Source organism: Bos taurus, chromosome 16 (genome assembly GCF_002263795.3).
Source record: "Bos taurus isolate L1 Dominette 01449 registration number 42190680 breed Hereford chromosome 16, ARS-UCD2.0, whole genome shotgun sequence".
NCBI classification, from domain to species: domain Eukaryota; kingdom Metazoa; phylum Chordata; class Mammalia; order Artiodactyla; family Bovidae; genus Bos; species Bos taurus.
Window position 1 is genome coordinate 70,161,285 of NC_037343.1, and position 20,923 is coordinate 70,182,207.

General features: G+C 40.6%; 1 long non-coding RNA gene across 1 annotated transcript; it reads right to left on the minus strand.

Moving 5' to 3' along the window:
- Positions 1–3,290: 3,290 nt before the first annotated feature.
- Positions 3,291–19,857, minus strand: LOC107133264 (uncharacterized). The gene is made up of 4 exons (XR_009490910.1): positions 19,670–19,857; positions 18,870–18,942; positions 12,079–12,244; positions 3,291–4,435 (listed from the first exon to the last, which is right to left on the minus strand). It is a non-coding gene; the product is annotated as an uncharacterized lncRNA (long non-coding RNA).
- Between the last annotated feature and the right edge of the window lie 1,066 nt (positions 19,858–20,923).

Consider the following 20,923-nt stretch of genomic DNA (forward strand, 5'->3'; position numbering starts at 1 on the left):
AGAGGGTCAGAGAAAGCCCAAGAAGGAGTTCTAGAACATTTGGTCAGAAAGGTAGGAAGAGACCTAGTGCAATGCCATTTTCATTTTAGGGCCTTCCCTTTACTATGCACACTCCCACACACACGCACACACAGACTCCCCAACCTGCAGACTATAGGAAGAGCCATCCTTACACTCTAACTACTGGCCCCCCAGAAACCATGTGTAGTATTTACTTATTTCCTCAGCTGCTGCCCTATTTCTCCCACCTTCAACTCTTCATATGCTGTTGATAGTGTTAGTTGCTCAGTTCAGTTCAGTTCAGTCGCTCAGTCGTGTCCGACTCTTTGCGACCCCATGAATCACAGCACGCCAGGCCTCCCTGTCCATCACCATCTCCCGGAGTTCACTCAAACTCACGTCCATGAAGTTGGTGATGCCATCCAGCCATCTCATCCTCTGTCATCCCCTTCTCCTCCTGCCCCCAATCCTTCCCAGCATCAGAGTCTTTTCCAATGAGTCAGCTCTTCGCATGAGGTGGCCAAAGTACTGGAGTTTCAGCTTTAGCATCATTCCTTCCAAAGAACACCCAGGACTCATCTCCTTCAGAGTGGACTGGTTGGATCTCCTTGCAGTCCAAGGGACTCTCAAGAGTATTCTCCAACACCACAGTTCAAAAGCATCAATTCTTTGGCGCTCAGCTTTCTTCACAGTCCAACTCTCACATCCATACATGACCACAGGAAAAACCATAGCCTTGACTAGACGGACCTTTGTTGGCAAAGTAATGTCTCTGCTTTTCAATATGCTATCTAGGTTGGTCATAACTTTCCTTCCAAGGAGCAAGCATCTTTTAATTTCATGGCTGCAATCACCATCTGCAGTGATTTTGGAGCCCAAAAAAATAAAGTCTGGCACTGTTTCCACTGTTTCCCCATCTATTTCCCATGAAGTGATGGGACCAGATGCCATGATCTTAGTTTCCTGAATGTTGAGCTTTAAGCCAACTTTTTCACTCTCCTCTTTCACTTTCATCAAGAGGCTTTTTAGTTCCTCTTCACTTTCTGCCATAAAGGTGGTGTCACCTGCATATCTGAGGTTATTGATATTTCTCCCGGCAATCTTGATTCCAGCTTGTGTTTCTTCCAGTCCAGCGTTTCTCATGATGTACTCTGCATAGAAGTTAAATAAGCAGGGTGACAATATACGGCCTTGACGTACTCTTTTTCCTATTTGGAACCAGTCTGTTGTTCCATGTCCAGTTCTAACTGTTGCTTCCTGACCTGCATATAGGCTTCTCAAGAGGCAGGTCAGGTGGTCTGGTATTCCCATCTCTTTCAGAATTTTCCACAGTTTATTGTGATGCACACAGTCAAAGGCTTTGGCATAGGCAATGAAGGAGAAATAGATGTTTTTCTGGAACTCTCTTGCTTTTTCCATGATCCAGCAGATGTTTGCAATTTGATCTCTGGTTCCTCTGCCTTTTCTAAAACCAGCTTGAACATCTGGAAGTTCACGGTTCACATTAGTTGCTCAGTTCAATTCAATTCAGTCGCTCAGTCACATCCAACTCTTGTGACCCCATGAACTGCAGCACGCCAGGCCTCCCTGTCCATCACCAACTCCCCGAGTTCACCCAAACCCATGTCCATTGAGTCAATGATGCCATCCAACCATCTTATCCTTTGTCATCCCCTTCTCCTCCTGCCCTCAGTCTTTCCCAACATCAGGGTATTATCAAATGAGTCAGTTCTTCACATCAGGTGGCCAAAGTATTGGAGTTTCAGCTTCAACATCAGTCCTTCCAATGAATACCCAGGACTGGTCTCCTTTAGGTTGGACTGGTTGGATCTCCTTGCAGTCCAAGGAACTCTCAAGAGTCTTGTCCAACACCACAGTTCAAAAGCATCAATTCTTCGACGCTCAGCTTTCTTTATAGTCCAACTCTCACATCCATACATGACCACTGGAAAAACCACAGCCTTGACTAGATGCACCTTTGTGGCTCAGTCATGTCCAACTCTTTGCAACCCCGTGGACTGTAGCCCGCCAGGTTCCTCTGTCCATGGAATTCTCCAGGCAAGAATACTGGAGTGGGTTGCCATTCCCTTCTCCAGGGAATCTTCTCAAGCCGGGAATCAAACCCGGGTCTCCTGCACTACAGGCAGATTCATTACCGTCTGAGCTACAGGGAAGCCCGTATGCTATTATCTTTACTCAAAATGTCCTTCCCGCTCTCCTTTTCCTACCTCACCCTCTGGCACAAGGCTGACTCCTACTATTCTTTGAATGTTCAGCGAAGTCTTCCTGTCCTTTAGGAAGCCTTTCCTGAATCTTCCAGTGGGGCCGTGGGTCCCACCCTGTGTTCAGTGTCAGGCAGTTTGCCCTCATCGCCGCCCCTCCCACACCATGTTGCAATCACCTGCTTTTCCATTCCCAGACCATTTCCATTCCCAGACCACACATTCTTGGAGCGAAGGAAAGATGTGTTCTATTTCCATTACCCATCGACCCTAGCACATGTGGTGATGGCGCTCAATAATTGTTTGAGGAATAAATCAATGAATCAGTGGATTCACAAAGCGTCACAGACAAAAGCTTTGTGATTCTTCTCTTATCAAGTAATAAGGGTCATTAAAGACTTAGATCCATCTGTCTTGCACTCTCTTATTCGATGGCTGCAAAGAAAGTAGAAACAGCCCTGGGTTCCTGCCATAAAATAGACTGGACAAGGAGAGAGAGGAAGATGCCCTCTTCTAATGGAAAGATAAGGAGTGCTAATGGCTGCACAGATTAAGGTAACTAGTTTCTGTTTTCCCTCTGAATTTGGAGCAGTGAAGAGAAGACAGGTCTTCATGGGAGAGGAGGGGATGGCTGCCATGCACACAAAAATCAGGTCGTTATGTGAAGCCTGAAATCATTTCTAAAGATAGGGGCTGGAGAGCAGTCTCTGATGGAATTCTCTGCTGACCACATAACACTCTTCTGAGAGCCAGATGTGGCACCCCAGGCAGAATCTAACACAGCTTTGGCAGCAGAAGACCCTAGTCAAACAGTCCCCTACTCAGTGTGGGGACAGCCTTTGGGGGGTGATGGGGCGGGAAGCAAATATTGTTATAGAGACAGAGAACACCATCAGGTGCAAGAACCCCAGAATCCAAGAGAAAATCAGGCCATGAGCAGATACCAACTTAGTAGTTACTGTAGATTAATCTATGCTTCTCCCCAGAACACATATATTGAAGCCCAATGTGATGCTATTTGGAGATAAAGCCTTTAATGAGGTCATTAAAGTTAAATAAGGTCCTAAGTGTGGGGACCTAATCCAAAGAACAGGAAGAGACAGTGGGGAGGGGGCATTTGCACAGAGGAGAGAACAGGAAGGGCCACATCTGGAAGGTGGCCATCTGCAGGCCAAGGAGAGGGGCCTCGAGAAGATGACAAATTACAACAGATATCTGTGATGGCTTATATAAGGAAACTGCTGCCAATATCATCCAATCACCAAGACTTCTCTAGTGGAGGCCACTGGGATTTCTGTAGGGAGCTATAGCCCAAAATCCACCCTGCCAATACCTTGACCTTGGACTTCCAGCCTCTACAACTGTGAGAAATAAACTTCTGTTGCTTAAGCCACTTAGTCTGTGCTATGATATTCTTACCACCCTAGAAAATAAATACAGTAGTATATTGAGATTTTGTGGGAATAGATGATGTTTATCTCTAGGTGAGGATAGGGCTGGTGGGATGGGAGCCAGAACCTAAAACATCTTCACTGGAAACTGAGCAAGAGGTAAAAAGCTTCCATTTCCTTGCAGAAATTCTGGCCTGAAGGCTGATTTGAAAGTTTTAAGCCACACAGGAAAGATCCTGTGAGGAGAGCCTCACAGAAAGAGAAGATGACAAATTACAAAGGGTATCTGTGATGGTTTATATAAGGAAACTGCTTCCAATATCATCCAATCACCAAGACTTCCCTAGTGGAGGCCACTGGGATTTCTATAGGGAGCCATAGCCCAAAACACAGCAGCAATGAACCCTGGGGGTCAGGGACAAAAAATCAATACACGCACTGCCTTTGAAAACTCAAGATGTGCTATGAAAGCTTTGAGCAAGGACAAGAAAAAATAGAGTTCCTTTGGGTCTAGAGATTTTTTTCTCTTTTTCTTTTTTTTTAACAGATTGCCTGTCTGCTCCAAGAGATGGAGATTGAAAAGTCATATTCTCTGTGTGGAGGATCAGAGAAAACCTTGAAAATCCCAGGATCCTAGAGGACTCACAAAGAGTCTCAAGAAGAAGCAGGACTCTGTGGGCCTGGTGTTCTGGCCGGTGTGGAGGACGTCAGAGCGAGACAGGGCTCCCCGCTGGCACTGGGACAGTGTCTTTGAAGTATGCAGAGCTGCCCTTGTTATGAGGAACCACCCAGGCCTGAAGGCCTGCTTCTGGACACAAGAATCTGAAGGGAAAAAAATAAAATAAAAAGGAAATTAGGTCTACACTTCTTGGAGATTTTGGTCTAATTTCAGAAGGTTCAAACTTGTGTGCGTCTAGGAATCATCAGAGGGTATGTTAAAAACCTAAATTTCCAACATCTACCCCAGAGACAATGCTTCTCAAACTCTCTCTGGTGAGGGGCCAGGTTTTACTTATTTCCACTTCATCAGAGAGAGAGAGATTTTTATAAAATGCAATGTGAAGGAATGAATAGAAAATTTTAATTTTAAATAAGACATAATCCAATCCCTAATTTTTTTATTATTAGATTAAATGGATGTAAAACTACTCTGCTAAATTGTTATGAAATCTTCTGAATGCTTGCTGTCACTTTCTGTTCTTATTTTGGTAAGGATTGATCATAAACAGTCCATGAACAGGCAGGCACAGGTTGGTGAATTGTGTTGAGTTTGTTCTAGAGTACAGCCCATTATCAACATGCTGTCCACTCCATAAACCAGCCCCAGTGATTAGGACGCAATTATTCAGGAACTAAACTTGGAAAGATATTCCTCTAAGCCTATGCCATGCAGTACAGTACCCACCAGCCACACCAGTGCCTACTGAGCACTTGAAATATGACCAATCCAAATGGAGATGTGCCATAAGTATAATATACATGCTGGATTTTGAAGATTTTGTATGTAAAAAAGAATGCTAAATATCTAATAATTTTTATATTGATTATATTTTGAAATAATATTTTGGATATTCTTATCTCTTTCATTTTTAAATATGGTTACCAAAATGTTAAAGTACTTATGAAGCTTGTACTATACATACATCGGACAGCCATGCTTATCAGGACGTTGTCCTCTTTTGTCCGTTTATTTCTTAGTGTCTATTGTGCATTTCCTCTGAGCTGTGTATAAGCCAGTCATATGCTTTTCTCCAGGAGCCTAAAATTGGTACACTCCCACCTCTGAGTTCCCACAGCACACACCCTTCTCTTAGATGAGATGTGTCAGAGCAGCAAATACCTTGGAATGGAACAAAGGCTTCATTGAATCAGCAACAGACAAAAAATAAGTGGAAAATAAAAACCAACAACTATACTAACAATATCAGTAGCAAGGAGATACTTAACACAACCAGGTTCTATGCTTAGCACTTTGCATACATTATTTTACTTAATCTTCATCACTCTCCAATGAGAGAGTGAGAGGGTCAGTTTACTGGGTCAATTGGCTAGACTGTAGTGCTCAGTTATTAATCAAGCATTAACCTTGGTGTCTCTGTGAAGGTATTTTGTAGATGTAGTTCATAGCTACAACCAGTTGACTTTAAGTGAAGATCACTCTTGAGAATGTGGGTGGGCCTCACCCAATCAGTCGAAGGCCTTAGATGTAAACACTAAGTTTCCCCAAAGAAGAAATTCTGCCTTAAGACTACAACATCAGCTCCTGACTACTGTTTTCAGCCTGCTGATCTGCCCCATAGATTTTGGACTTGCCAGTCCCACAACCCACAACCGTGTCAGCCAGTTCTTTAAAATAGTCAGCCACTTTATTCTAATTTCTTTAAAAATTGCATTAGCCAATTCTTTAACATAAGTCTTTATTTCCTACTTGATTCTCTTTCTTGGCAGAACCTTGACTGATACAGGGAGACATGGTTTTTACAGTTGCAAGGGGCTTCCAGGTGGTGCTAGAGGTAAAGAACCTACCTTCCAATGCAGGAGACTTAAGAAGCGTGAGTTTGAGCCCTGGATTGGGAAGATCCCCTGCAGAAGGGCATGGCAACCCACTCGTTTTCTTGCCTGGAGAATCCCATGCACAGAGGAGCCTGGCAGGCTATAGTCCATAGAGTCACAATTTTTACAGTTGAGTGAATTTACCAAACATCTCACAGCCAATCGGTGGCAGAGCTAGGCCTCAGAACTAATGGGTCTGATTTGAATCCCATGTTTTTACCTGCTCTGTTCATGCATTCCCAGAGAGAAGGAGGTCACCAAGAGAGGCACTGGCAAGGCAGGAAACCCTGGCACTGCCCACAGAAGCTGCCCGGGGCTACAGTGGGATGTGGTGCTGGCCACGGCCCTGGCTGACCCTGACTGCACAGGAGTGTCTGCTTTGGGTTAGAGGACACAGTGTCATTCAGAAACTCAGCCTTACTGCCCAGAACCAAGGCTGGCTGCAGAAGAGAAACTCTAATGTGTGCTGGTGAGAAACAGCCCTGAAAAGCCCAGTCACTGCACTCCTGAGTCAGCGTGCCTAGCCCCTGATCTGGTAGGAGGGTTTGGCCATCTCTCCATGCCCAGGAAGCCAGGAGGCTACAGGGAATACAGAAGAGGATGCATTACAAGGCCCACCACCTCCATCTAGATCCAGAGCAAGGGTGCTGGTGGGCACTAGATCCTGCAGGTCATCTAAGGAGCCCGAGCTACAGAAGAAGAGGTTTCTCAACATTTTGATCCTTGACCGTCCTCTGGATTTTGCATGTTCTAGAGAAATGCTTGGTCCGTCCTTACAAATTCTTATTTCCCCAACTGTCTAGCGCAGTGCTCAGCACATAGTGGGAGCTCAATAAATGTATGTCAAAGGACAGATCTAGGAGCAAATGAAGGAACGAAGAGGTTTTAGAGAGGACAAATATTATATACCAAATACATGAGTATACAAGAAAATCACCCCATGTATTGTCCAAGATGCATATAAAGAAAGAAAATAAATAGGGAGAAAAGGGATATCTGGGATGTGGGCAAAGGCCTGCCTGGAAATGGCTTGCAGGTTCCCTTGGCAGCGTGTAGACCCCTGAGGGGGAGGCATGAGGCATGGTGGGGGTCTGGAAGCCGGGTGGAAAGTCACTCAGGCCCTTGAAGGCCAGGCTCCAAAGTCTGGACGGATGCTCATTTCCACAGCAGGGGCCTCTCCAGAAGGCTCCAAGAGACAGCACGGTCTGGGAGATAAAGCTTGGGCTTGGAAGCAGAAGACCTGGACCACATTTGCGCCCCCACCGCTGACTCACCCTCCACCCGCCAAGGGTGGAGGAGGCGCGGGGGTGGAAGGGGCCAGCTGCCCCTCTGCGCAGGGCTTCTCAGCCTGGAAAATGGAGATAACGCCTCCCATTAGGAAAGGCTTGGGAGGGCTTTGTGTGCCGTGAATGCGAAGGGCTACCGGGCGCTGGAAGCCAGAAACAGGCTCCTTAGCCGTCAGCCTGCAGCAAAATCTGCCTCCTGTCGCTTTCCAGTACCCCTGCCCAGGAGACAGTGTGGGCCCAGTAACCAGGGTATGGCTTCCTCCACAACCTCGGATTCCTGTGCTGAGTGTTTTGTTTTCCCAGTAAAGCACAGGCTTTACTCATTCTCTCTCTGGAGAGCCCGTCCCTGGAGCTTGGCAGCCAGTTTGAGCCTGCTGGGCGCTTGCCTGCACCCTCGCCCACCGCCTTGCCTCCTCTAGAAGGCCCCTGAAATTCATCAGAGTCTCCCCCAGTTCTGCTGCTCCGAATCCACTCTCAGAGCCTGTGCATCCCCCTCTGTATAAATAGGGACACCAGTTTTCTATACCACAGATGATGGTTCTGAGGCTTAACTGGGATAACGCGTGGGAAGCCCTCAGCACGGGGACTGACCTAGAATAAGATCTAGGTAAATGTTAGTCCCTTCATCACTATTATCTGCAAACACATTCCATCCATGACAGACCCTACAGGGAGCCTGTCTTATCCGTCCTGACAGGGACGGGTCAAATCTCACCTCTTCCATCAAGTTTTCCCAGTCTCTTCCTCTTGATTGGGCTAGGTTTGTGCAAAACCCACAAACCGAAGTGCTGTGGGGTATGGAGCTCCACGACGACTTGCCACCATTCGTCAGGTATTGCTGTCATTTGTTTGCATGGCTTCCTCCCCCACCCTAAAGACTCCTCCTGTTACTTCCTACGGAAGATGTGAGATGTGCCACCCAGCCCCTCCCCTAACGAAGGACCACCTGCACAGCTGTGGGAGGCACCCAGACATACCATGGGCGCCTCAATCATTTCTTCATGTCTCATTGTGCCTTACACTCACTACATGCTTGATGGAAATATCATATGATGACTAACCAGGGGGCTTCTTTATCCCTCTGCTATCTTATCCACCTTCTCTGGCTTCCGTATAAACAGGCAGCATCCAGATCTTTTCTTTGTTATAAAAACCACTACGCAGTTAGGACTGAATAAAACCTTCATGTACAATATTGGTTTTGCACCAATTCTAGGGATCCCTATAGCGAAAGTGAAAGTCATTCAGTCATGTCCAACACTTTGCCACCCTGTGGACTACACAGTGCATGGAGTTCTCCAGGCCAGAATACTGGAGTGGGGAGCCTTTCCCTTCTCCAGGGTATCTTCCCAACCCAGGGATCGAACCCAGGTCTCCTGCATTGCAGGCGGATTCTTTACCAGCTGAGCCACAAGGGAAGCCCTCTCTATAGTGATTTACCCCAGTTTAATAAATAGTATTTGTAAGGTAGTTACCTTTTGCTATTGACATTTTACAGCTCGAACACAGCACCTCCCAAGAACTCTTTAGTTCTTTAGCCTAGAAAGTTTAGCTTAGAAAGAACTGAGTTGCGAGCAAATAGAATCTTCTTACACTGTAGGAGAAGAGACACATCCCCACAGCCGTCCTTGCACCCACCTCCCCCTTCCCTTTACTCTCTTAGGTCTGTTTGTGAATTTTGTTATATCATTTGTTGTGGCCTGTCTTCAAGTCTCCTGCACCTAACACTCTGCCTGACACATAGGATGTTCAGTTGCTATTACAATTCTTCTTGAAGTGTTTCTGCCAACTATGACTGGGATTCTTGAGCTGGCAGGAGTTGGGAGAAGGATGATGGGAAGTGACAACGTCACAAAAGAACTAAAGATTTTCCCATCTCCCCTGCAGTGCAATATATCTGATTATGCACATAAGTAAATGCATTCCTATGGAAAGCAATTCTCTCATAAACCACAAACAACGGAAGGTGTGTCATTATAACTAAAGCAACACAGTACTGTGAGCAAGATATGGACACTGCTGCAGTAGGGTTTGTGCAGTGGAAGCCCCTTTCAATAATGTCTCGTTAATCAATAGCTTATATCACTTATTTGGCTTATTTGCTTATTCTCTTTCTCTCATTTCCCCAAGCAGAGATCTAGACCATTTGATCGTCCCAGGGTTGGGAAGACAAAAGCTGGAATTCAAGGATATCAAGGTGGTTATTGCTTAAGAAACCCAGATCCTATTTAAAAAAAAAAATCCTCAGCAAGATAAGCTTACAATTCTGTACAGTTCTTGCTCTTGAACTCTTTGCTTAATCCTAAGCTGTGCTGAATGAAAGGATGAAATCAGGTAGAAATAGCTGCCAAGAAGCTACAAATGTTAAACAAACAAACAAACAAAATTATCAGTTGTATTGAGTGCAGAGACTCAAATTAAACAATGGCCCATGAAGGAGAAGTATTCTCAATTACACACCAAACTTTTAGTTGAGACACCAGAAAGAAAAAACAGAAATTAAGCAGCTCACAGAGAGTCCACATATAATCCAAAACTGTCTTTAAACTGTCTCAACGTGTGATTTAATCAAAGTAATCTGTGCTTAGTCTAGTTGCTGGCCAAATGAATAAATCTTCTCCAGAGGTAAATAATATCATCAAGATCTCTAAAATTTTTAAAAAACAATGTCCAGCATTTAATTAAAAATTATAAAGCATATCAGAAGATAGGACCAAATGATTAAACATATAGAGAAAAATAGACAATAGAAATACCAACAGATGATTCATTTATTTGAATCATCACATACGGAACTTAAAATGATTATGATTAATGGGTTTAAGAAAATGTGTGATAAGATGGAAATTTCATCAGTGAATTACATTTAAAAGAATCAAATGTAATGTCTAACAAGAAAAAAATGCAATTTTGGATATCATGGAGTAAAGAGATTGATTTAACAGCATATTACTACATCAGAAGAGATTATTCAACTGGAAAATAGATTAGCAGAAAATATGGAGATAGACACACAGAGGGAAATAATGAAAAAAAATTATCAACAGTCCACAGGTGAAAGAAGGAATCAAAATGAAAATCAAAAAATATTTGGAAAGGAAAGATAAAAAATACAAAATTATTAAAGCTTGTAAAACACAACAAAAGCTTGGCTAGGAGGGAAATTTATAGTTTAAATCCACATACTAGAAAACAATGAAGGCTGAAAATCAATTATCTAAAGCATTCGGCTCAAGAAGCTAGAAAAATTACAGCAAATTAGACACAAAGAAACTATGAGGAAGAAAATTTAAACAAACAGACAAATTAATTCAAAAACACAATTTAGCAAAACAGACACAAGGACGGATTTTAGAATCTGAAAGTTTATCTCTATTTCATAAACTGAATTCATAACTTAAACTCACAAAATTCCAGGCCCAGATAACTTTATAAATTTTTCCAAATATTTTAAAAAGACATACAATTACACCAACATTTTCAAGTTCATTGTATAAAATCAGCATAATCTTAATAAAACCAAGTAAGCTTATCCTAAGAAAAAATTCAACCCAAAGGGTATCTATCACCCAAATACAATATATCATGCATTATACTTTAATGGTGAAATATTTAAAGTTTTTACCCTGAGAATGTCCACCGCTACTGTTTAAGAATAGATTTCTAGAGATCTTAGTTGATATAATAAATCAAGAAAGAGAAATATAAAATATAAAATTTTTGAAAATAAGGTATTAAATTATTCATAGATACATAAAAATTGGCTACATAGAATTCCAAAAATAAAAGATAGATAAAATATTCAAACAAATAATTGATTTCATCAAAGTCACCAATCAAAGGTCAGTATGCAAAATGGATTGCATTTCCATATATTAGAAACAAAATATTAGAAAATGGAATTTAAAATTTTACTATTTATGAAAGCAACTAAAATATTAAATACCTAAGAATAAATCTAATAGAAAGTATCTATGATCTTTATCCAGACAACCGTGAAACATTAACACTGGGAGAGATTACAAAAAACTTACATAAAGGAATAAACCACATTCATAGATGGGAAAATTCCAGGTTTTAAAGATGTCAATTCTTTCTCAATTGATAGATTCAATGCAATTCCAAACATATCTCAACATGCTCTTTTTCTGTAAATTGATAACTATTTCTAAAAATCTAGTGGAAATGCAAAGGTCAAGAATAAATGATACACTGGATATCCATATTGGATTTTTGTAAAATTAAAATATTATGTTTTTATAACAGAGTTGTCCAATTAGACTTTCTATAATGATGAAAATGTTTTACATTTGCACCATCCAATATTGTAGCTTTTAATCACATATGACTTTTGAACACTTGAAATGTGTCTATTAAAATGCTTGAAAACTGAATTTTTAAAATGTTATTCATATCAAATAATTCAAATTTAAACTGTCACAAAGACTGTTGCTTTTAGCATAGATGAACTGGAAAACTATATTTACATTTCTACCTGAATAATTTGAACAATAGACAAAAAATATAAAACAGTATATTTTAAGATACATCAAGCAACAAAGAAGAATGATCCTTGAGAAAAGGGAAACAAACAAGGTGAGTCCTATGATTGCCTCAATATACTACCTTGAGAGATTTTCCATAGTTCAAGGAAAGGAGATTCAGGAAGAGCCCAGAAGACCTCCAGAGTTGAGGAGATGGAGTTGAAAGTCCAAGGAAGCCAAGGTTACTGGAGTAGAGAAAAGAGTATCAGGAAAAAAAAGATAGCTTCACACAGAGAGAATCTGTAGATCTGCAGAAAGAAAGAGAGAAAGTTGCTCAGTCGTGTCCAACTCTTTGTGACCCCATGGACTATAGCCTACCAGGCTCTTCTGTCCATGGGATTTTCCAGGCAAGAATACTGGAGTGGGTTGCCATTTCATTCTCCAGGGGATCTTCCTGACCCAGGGATTGAACCTGGGTCTCCCACATTGTAGGCAGACGCTTTACCACCTGAGCCACCAGGGAAGTCCGGTCCCTTCAAATATTGAACAGAGAGTTAATCAGCACATGTATGAAGAAAGGACCCAACGCGAGGAAAATATCCACAAGAAAGGATCGAAAAGAATAGGATAAAGCACACACACGCAAAGCTGAAAATATCACCTGTTGCCATCAGCCAAACTGGAAAACTTGATAGTTCACAGAGCATCAAGCGGAGTACTCATAGTACTCAACAGTGAGCAAACATTAACCCAAACTAAACACTGCTCTGATCTGCCTAATAAAGCTTAAAAACAAGATCCCATAATACTACTGCTTTCAGATAACTGCTTCCCAGAACAAAGCCCAAGAATATTTATAGGAATATAAAAACATCTAGTACCCAGTGGGGTAAAATTTACAATGCTAATATAAAATAAAAACTTACCAGGCAGCATGCAAAGGACAGGATAAAACGACCAATTAAAATTAGCAGACATGGATATTAAAATAGTTATCGTAACTATTAATATATGCCATATGTACCAAAAGTTAAGTAGAGGCATGAAAAGTATATTTAAAAGACACATAGCAAATTTCAAAAACATACTAGATGAAATCAACAGCAGAACAGCCATTCCAGAAGAAAAGATTAGTGAACTTGAAGGTATTACAATAAAAACTAAAATAAAGCACAGAGAAAATATTTTCTCAAATAAAGACAGTAAAAACAAGCTGTGGGGCAATTTCAAGCAGCCTAATTATATGAGTCATTGGGATTGCTGAAGGACAAAAAAATACTTGAAGAAATCATGGTTGAGATGTTTCCAAATTTGCTGAAAACCATAAAACTACAAATCCAAAATGTCCTATGAACCCTCACAAGAAAAGAAATGTGGAGAAAAATACACCAAAGCCCATCATAGTCTAGTTGCTTTAAACCAGTGATAACACTTAATCTTAGAAGAATCAGAGGGAGAAAAAGTAACATAGAGGAATAAAAGGACAACAGTAGATTCCTCACCAAAAACAAAGAAAATGAGAAAACAGTGGAGCAGTATCTTTAAAGTACATAAGAGAAAGAAAACTGCTAACCTAGAGCTCTATATCCATAAAAATAATCTTTAAAACTTAAGGTGAAACAGAGACATTTTTAGGCATACAGAAGCTGGCACAATTCATCACCAGGAGATCCATATTATAAGAAACACAAAAGGAAGTCCTTCAAGCATAGGCAAATGATAATAGATAGAAATAAAGGATCTATACATTAATAGAAGAGCAGTAGAAATGGTAGCCAATTGAGTAAATATGTAAAAAAAGTTTTCTTATTATTTATATTTTGTTAAATGAGAAAATTAGAAATATGAAACTTCTAGGAAAAACTAGAGCACAAAATCTTCTTGATCTTGGTTATTAAAGATTTCTTAGATACAACAGCAAAAGCAGATGTATAATAGAACAAACTGATAAATTGTACTTTGTCAAAATTAAATCTTATGCTTTTCAAAAGACACTGATAAGAGAATAGAGAGACAAGTCACGGACTCAGAGAAAATATTTGCATGTTACATATTTGATAAAGAACTAAGCCCAGAATATTTTTTTAACTCCCAAAACTCAATAAGAAAATAAAGAACTTTAAAATGGGCAAAAGATATGAAGAGACACTTCACTAAAGAAGACAGACAGATGGCAAGTAAGCACATGAAAAGATGCTCAATGTCATTAGTCCTTTGGGAAATTCAAATTAAAACTATGAGATACTGTACACCAACAAAAATGGCTATAATCAAAATGACAAACTCCCAAGTATTTGGTGAGTATGTGAAGCACCTAGAATTCTCATACACAGTTGATCTAAAATGTAAAGTGTACACACCGAGGAAACCAGAATTGAAAGAGACATATGTACCCCATTGTTCATTGCAGCACTGTTTATAATAGCCAGGACATGGAAGCAACCTAGATGTCCATCAGCAGATGAATGGATAAGAAAGCTGTGGTACATATACACAATGGAGTATTACTCAGCCATTAAAAAGAATACATTTGAATCAGTTCTAATGAGGTGGATGAAACTGGAGCCTATTATACAGAGTGAAGTAAGCCAGAAAGAAAAACACCAATACAGTATCAGACCAGATCAGATCAGTCGCTCAGTCGTGTCCGACTCTTTGGGACCCCATGAATCACAGCACACCAGGCCTCCCTGTCCATCACCAACTCCCGGAGTTCACTGAGTATACTAACACATATATATGGAATTTAGAAAGATGGTAACAGTAACCCTGTATACGAGACAGCAAAAGAGACACTGATGTATAGAACAGTCTTTTGGACTCTGTGGGAGAGGGAGAGGGTGGGATGATTTGGGAGAAAGGCTTTGAAACATGTATAATATCATATATGAAACGAGTCGCCAGTCCAGGTTCGATGCATGATACTGGATGCTTGGGGCTGGTGCACTGGGACGACCCAGAGGGATGGTACAGGGAGGGAGGTTCAGGATGGGGAACACGTGTATACCTGTGGTGGATTCATGTTGATGCATGGCAAAACCAATACAATATTGTAAAGTAATTAACCTCCCAATTAAAATAAATAAATTTATATTAAAAAAATAATAAAAATAAAATGTAAAGTGTGACAACTTTGGAAAACACCTTTCTGGTTTCTTAAAAAGTTAAACACACACCTACCACATGATGCAGCCGACCTGTGCCTAGGTATTTACCTAAGAGAAACAAAAGAAATGGATATCACAGAATAGGCCGAATAAAGGTCACCACCCCGCACTCCAAAAATGTGCACACTCCGTTCCCTAGAACCTGTGATTATGTTGCTTTACACAGCAAAAGGACTTCTGTAAGGAGGGTTACTGACTTTGAGATGAGGAGATTAGTCTGGATTACCTAGGTGAGACCAATCTTATCACATTAATCCTTAAAAGCAGAGAATCTTTCCTAGTTGTGGTCAGAGAGAGATGTAGCAACAGACGAAAGGTCAGAAGGAAGCAATACTGCTGCCTCTGAAGACGGAGGAAACAGTCACAACCAAGGAATCTAGTGACTGGAAGAGGCCAGGAAATGGATTCTCCTCAGAGTCTTTAGAAAGGAATTCAGCCCTACTGACATTGATTTTTAGGCCATTGTCGGGCTTCTGGTCTATAGAACTGTTACTTTATGCCACTAGGCAGCAATAGAAAAACTAATATGTTTTCATAGCACCTTGATTTATAATAATCCCAAACTAAAAACAACCCACACGCTCAATAAATGAATGAATAAATTGTAGTATATCCATACAATGGAATATTACACAGCAGTAAAAAGGAATGAAATATTGATATACTCAACAATATGATAAATCTCTAAAATAATTATGCTGAAAGAAGCAGAACCAAAACAAAAAGAGTACATGCTGTATGATTCTTTTTATATAAAATTCTAGAAAATACAAATGAATCCATCATTACAGAAAGCAGATCAGTGGTTGCCTGAAGACAGGGAGAAAGTTGGGAGGGAGAGATTGCAAAGGGGCACAAAGAAACTTTGAGGGACGATTGATGTTTACTACCTTGATTGTGGTAATGGTTTCACGGTGTCCATAAGTCAAACATATCCAATTGTACTCTTTAGAATGTATAGTTCATTGTTTATCAACTACACCTCAGTGAATCTAGTAAAAGAAATCTAAGTAGCTACTTGAGGCTAGTGATGACTACATGGGATGATGAAGTTCTAGAATATAAAATAAGAGAATGTATGCATGACGTTGGGCATACATAAAGATTTCTTAAAAGCAACAATTGTCAAGGAAATGATTGATAAATTGAACTTCACTAAAATTAAGAATTAAAGCTCTTCAACATAGACAATTAAGAGGGTGCAATGCCAAGTCATTGAGTAGCAAAAGATATTTGCTACATAAATATTAATAAGTTGTGTGTGTGTAGGACTTGTATCCAGAATACATAAAAAAATTATTTTTAAATGTTCATGTTGATGTATGGCAAAAATTATCACAATATTGTAAAGTAAATATCCTCCAATTAAAATCAATTAATTAATTAAAAAAAAAAGTCAAACACATATTTACAAAAATAAAGAACCCAATTTTTTTAAACAGGCAAAAGACTTGTACTGGCACTTCTCAAAAGAGAATATTCAAATGGCCAAAGACTACATGAAAAAGCGGTCCTTATCATTAGTCATCAGGGAAATGAAACTTAAGACTTCAATAAGATAAGGTACACATACACCAGAATCATTAAAAATGTCAAGAAATGTTTAAAAACATTAAACTAAGTGTTAGTTTAGTTTGAATTATGGAGCAATTGGAATTCTCACACATTACCGGTGGGAGGGTTAATTAATTTTAATTAAATTCAAACATTTTGAAAAATGTTTACTAAATCTAATAGTCCCTATTAATCAGTAATTCTGTCTTTGGTATATGCCCATCATAATGCATACAATGTGCCTCAAAAAACTTGTACAAAAGTGTTCATAACACCATTATTCATCCAGTCAAAAACATGAAACAATTCAAATGTTTATCAATAACAGAATGAATGAATAAATCATATATGACACACAGACACACAGAATACAATGGAGCAGTGAAAATAAACGAAATACCACCGAACTCTCAAAGATGAATGAATCTCACAAACACAATGTTCAATGAATGAAAGAAACAAGACACCAAAGCGCACACGCTGAATAATGAACGTGATAGAAGTCAGAAGAGTAGTTATTAATACCTTTGGGGGAGAGTCGATATTGATCAGAAGGGGATAAGAGGGAATGTTCTGGGAAGCGGGTAAGGTTTTGACTCTTGGGGTGTGTGTGGTGGTTACACAGGGTACTCACTTTGTAAAAAATGATCATCCGTGTAACTATGAATTATGCACTTTTCTCCACATACACTGTACTTGAATTTAAGTTTACTAAAAACAATTTTTTCATTTAAAAGCCAATCAAAAAATTTAAAAAAAGAAATCGGTGACCTAGATAAAGTGTGCCTTCAAGTTATAGGTGAGAGACTCTCAAGTGCAAGCCTCCTCCCTGACTAGCCAGCACCAGCCCACTCTCCCCAGCCTGTCGTTGCTCCAGAAATGACAATAAATAGCCTCACCAGAAGAAAGAAATAATTGCAACTATACAATTTTTGACTTGAGATTTTCCTGGTTTTACACCTAATTTAACTAAACCATTCTCCACCCCCTTCCCTCACTCCCTGCCCCCCACGCCATTTCTATGTCCATTTCACTCAGCTGAAACAACAGAGAGAAACAGATTCAGGTAGAGTGCGGAGGCAATTATAAAACAGATACTTGTAAAGACATCGCCACCATTTGTGCCACTTGAAATATTATCCCTTATGAGTTTCTCACTGAATTAGTGCCATTTAATGTGTGCGTATGGCCAGGGGGAAAATATAAAATTGATCAACGAGAACAGGAAAATTACTCCGGAGAATCTTTGTGGCTTTGTGAATTGTTGCTTGACATTGTGGTTTTACCAGATATAATGGCATGATTTACAATTTACAACAGGGCTTGGGGGATACAGATACAAACATTTTTACTTAAAATATCAGGAGCAGATGGGGAAAAAAATACAGACTGGCCTTGGTCCAGATGCTGAGGGTGTTGCACATATTCCGACTCCTACATGAAGGCATAAATAACACCAATTCCTTGTCGTCCACAGAAATACAAGAGATCCTCACAAAGGTAACCCGAACAGTAGATACATATGAAATAATTTCTGTATGTCAAATTATTCTGGAGTATATGTATGACAGTCTGTAGTTCTGCTTGCTTTTTCTAATGGAGATAGCTGATGTCCTAGTTATTCATGATATCACACACAAAAATCATAAAATTGCATCATGAGGACAAAATTCCAGAGGAGCCGGAAAGCTCGGAACCACCCCATTTTTCAGTTCTGTGCCAATACGCATGTCTACCCAGTCACGTGCTCTGTGCTAGAAATGGACAATTTTACTTTTCAGGCTGATAAGTAAGAATCATGATAGACTATAAAGATACCCAGGCCTGGATCTTCGTATCAGAGCTGCCACCAAGTAGCTCTGTGACATTTGACAACTCTCTTACCTGATCAAGGGCTTGATTTTTCTCATCAATATACCAAGTGAAAGATGATCAGAAGGTTGCTAAGGCCAACTTGACTCTTAGTAGGCTGTGGTCATTTTAAGCAGAGCTCTCTCTCCTCTAAGATTTCTATCTTTTCAGTCTGATTGGCCTCAAAAATCATTATTTTCATTTTGAAAGTTTCAATTTCCTAGTTCCTGTTGAATTCCAATCTCAGGAGCAGATGGCAATGGTTATAAAAGCAATAAAGAAATTAAGTAAGCAATGGAGATGTTAACTAAGAGATGAAAGCAAGATTTGCCAGCGATAAACTGCAACATAATCTACTTACAATCCACAGAAAGTTGGCTGTATTTCCAGTTATCTGGGTATTCATATGATGCTTGTCTCCTCTAAGGAAAGACCTAGAGGAAATGAAATAAAATGGAGTAGGAAGGACAGCAGTTAGAGACAGGGAAGAACTTCCTGAGAGTCGTTCAGATTAGAGCTTATTATAAAATTGCATTTGGGTTTGTTTCAAGTACTTGTTCTTTGGGCCCAGTTTTTCCCAGGTCCAAGTTGGAGGAGAGAAGAGGTGATAATCAAATTCTCGAAAGAACTATATTTATTTAAAAGGGTCATATGACTTTTCAATAAAAAGGTAGAGAGGAAACAGGCCGGCTAAAAACAACTGAGAGGATGTTTCCACTCCAAAAGGTTTGGAATGGCTGTATTTTGGAACCTCCTTCCCTGGGGGAGTCCTTTGGGACTATTAGCCTCTGGAGAATAGTGACTATGCTTTGAGGCAAATGAAAACCAAGGTGATTGCTAAAGACCTGACCCAAACAGACAATCAGTATTTAGGCTAAAATGAGAGCATGCCCCAAGGGCTTCCCTGGTGGCTCAGCAGTAAAGAATTCGCCTGCAGCGCAGGAGACGTGGGTTCAACCCCTGGGTCGGGAAGAACCCCTGGATTAGGAAATAGCAAACTATACTCCAGAATTCTCTCCTGGAGAATCCCATGGACAGAGGACCCTGGCAGGCTACAGCCCATAGGGTTGCAAAGAGTCGGACATGACTGAGCACGTGTGAACGCATGCACAAGAGCAAGCATGTCCCAGGAAGCATTTCACAAGTACCAGGGATTCTCACATGCTGTTGGTGAGGAGGTAGCCGAGGTGAGGTTTCTGAGAGTCTGAAGCAGAAAACCTGTCCTCTGCTCTTCTGCATTCACTCCTTCAGGACACACAAGTCCCTTCTCCTCTTGACCTAGGGGTCATGCAGAGGCTGTAGCAAACTCCACCTTCTCAGCGGAGGAACCCTGGGAGGGCAATTCAGAGTATGACAGAAGTGATGGCTGAAACCACAACTATGAAGACCACGCAAGTCCTGAGCTCAGAAGGCCATGAGAGCATCTCTCCCTTACTTCTGTCCCAGGATGTGGCTTCATCAGTTCACACTGTTTAGCCCCCTAGGGAAGAGCTAAAAGCTGTCTGGAGGCTGACAAATTACATGAACCTCGCCAAAGACAAATTAAGAAGTTGTAGTAGATCCCAAGCTAAACTCATTTTGGCAGATTTCATAGCTAACATCAAAGCATCTGGGACGAGTGGCCAGTCCAGGTTCAATGCACGATACTGTATGCTTGGGGCTAGTGCACTGGGATGACCCAGAGGGATGGTATGGGGAGGGAGGAGGGAGGAGGGTTCAGGATGGGGAACACATGTATACCTGTGGCGGATTCATTTTGATATTTGGCAAAACTAATACAATTTGTAAAGTTTAAAAATAAAATAAAATTAAAAAAAAACAAAGCATCTGGGAAAACATACTGTTAGGTAGTGGGAAGATTTCTTGACTTCATTCATTCCTGTGTAATGTAGACAAATCGCTTAAACTCTCTGGTTCTTGTTTCTACCAGAACCTTCCCCATCAAGTATTTATATATATATATTGTGTGTGTGTGAGTGTGCTTGGTCATGTCCAACTCCTGCCAGTCTCCTCTGTCCATGGGATTTCCCAGGCAAGAATACTGGAGCAAGTTGCCTTTCCTACTCCAAGAGGTCTTCCCAACCCAGGAATTGAATCCACAGCTCCTGCTTGGCAGGCATATTCTTTACCACTGTGCCACCTGGGGAGCATTAGATATTATACCCCAAAAATGCATATAATACAAAAAGATTTAAGAGAAATAAGTATTTGCAGGAATGAAAACAAATGAAAAATATGGTTATAAACAGAAAAAGCACAATATTTTAGTATCATTCACACACACAACATAAGACGTATAGTCTTATTAAGCCAATGGAGATAGGTTAAAATTTGGTCTTTGAGCTGCCTGGCAGCCAAAGGAAAAAGTGGAGGGGTGGGTGGCAGAGATCAGTTATAAAATACAGCATGTACATA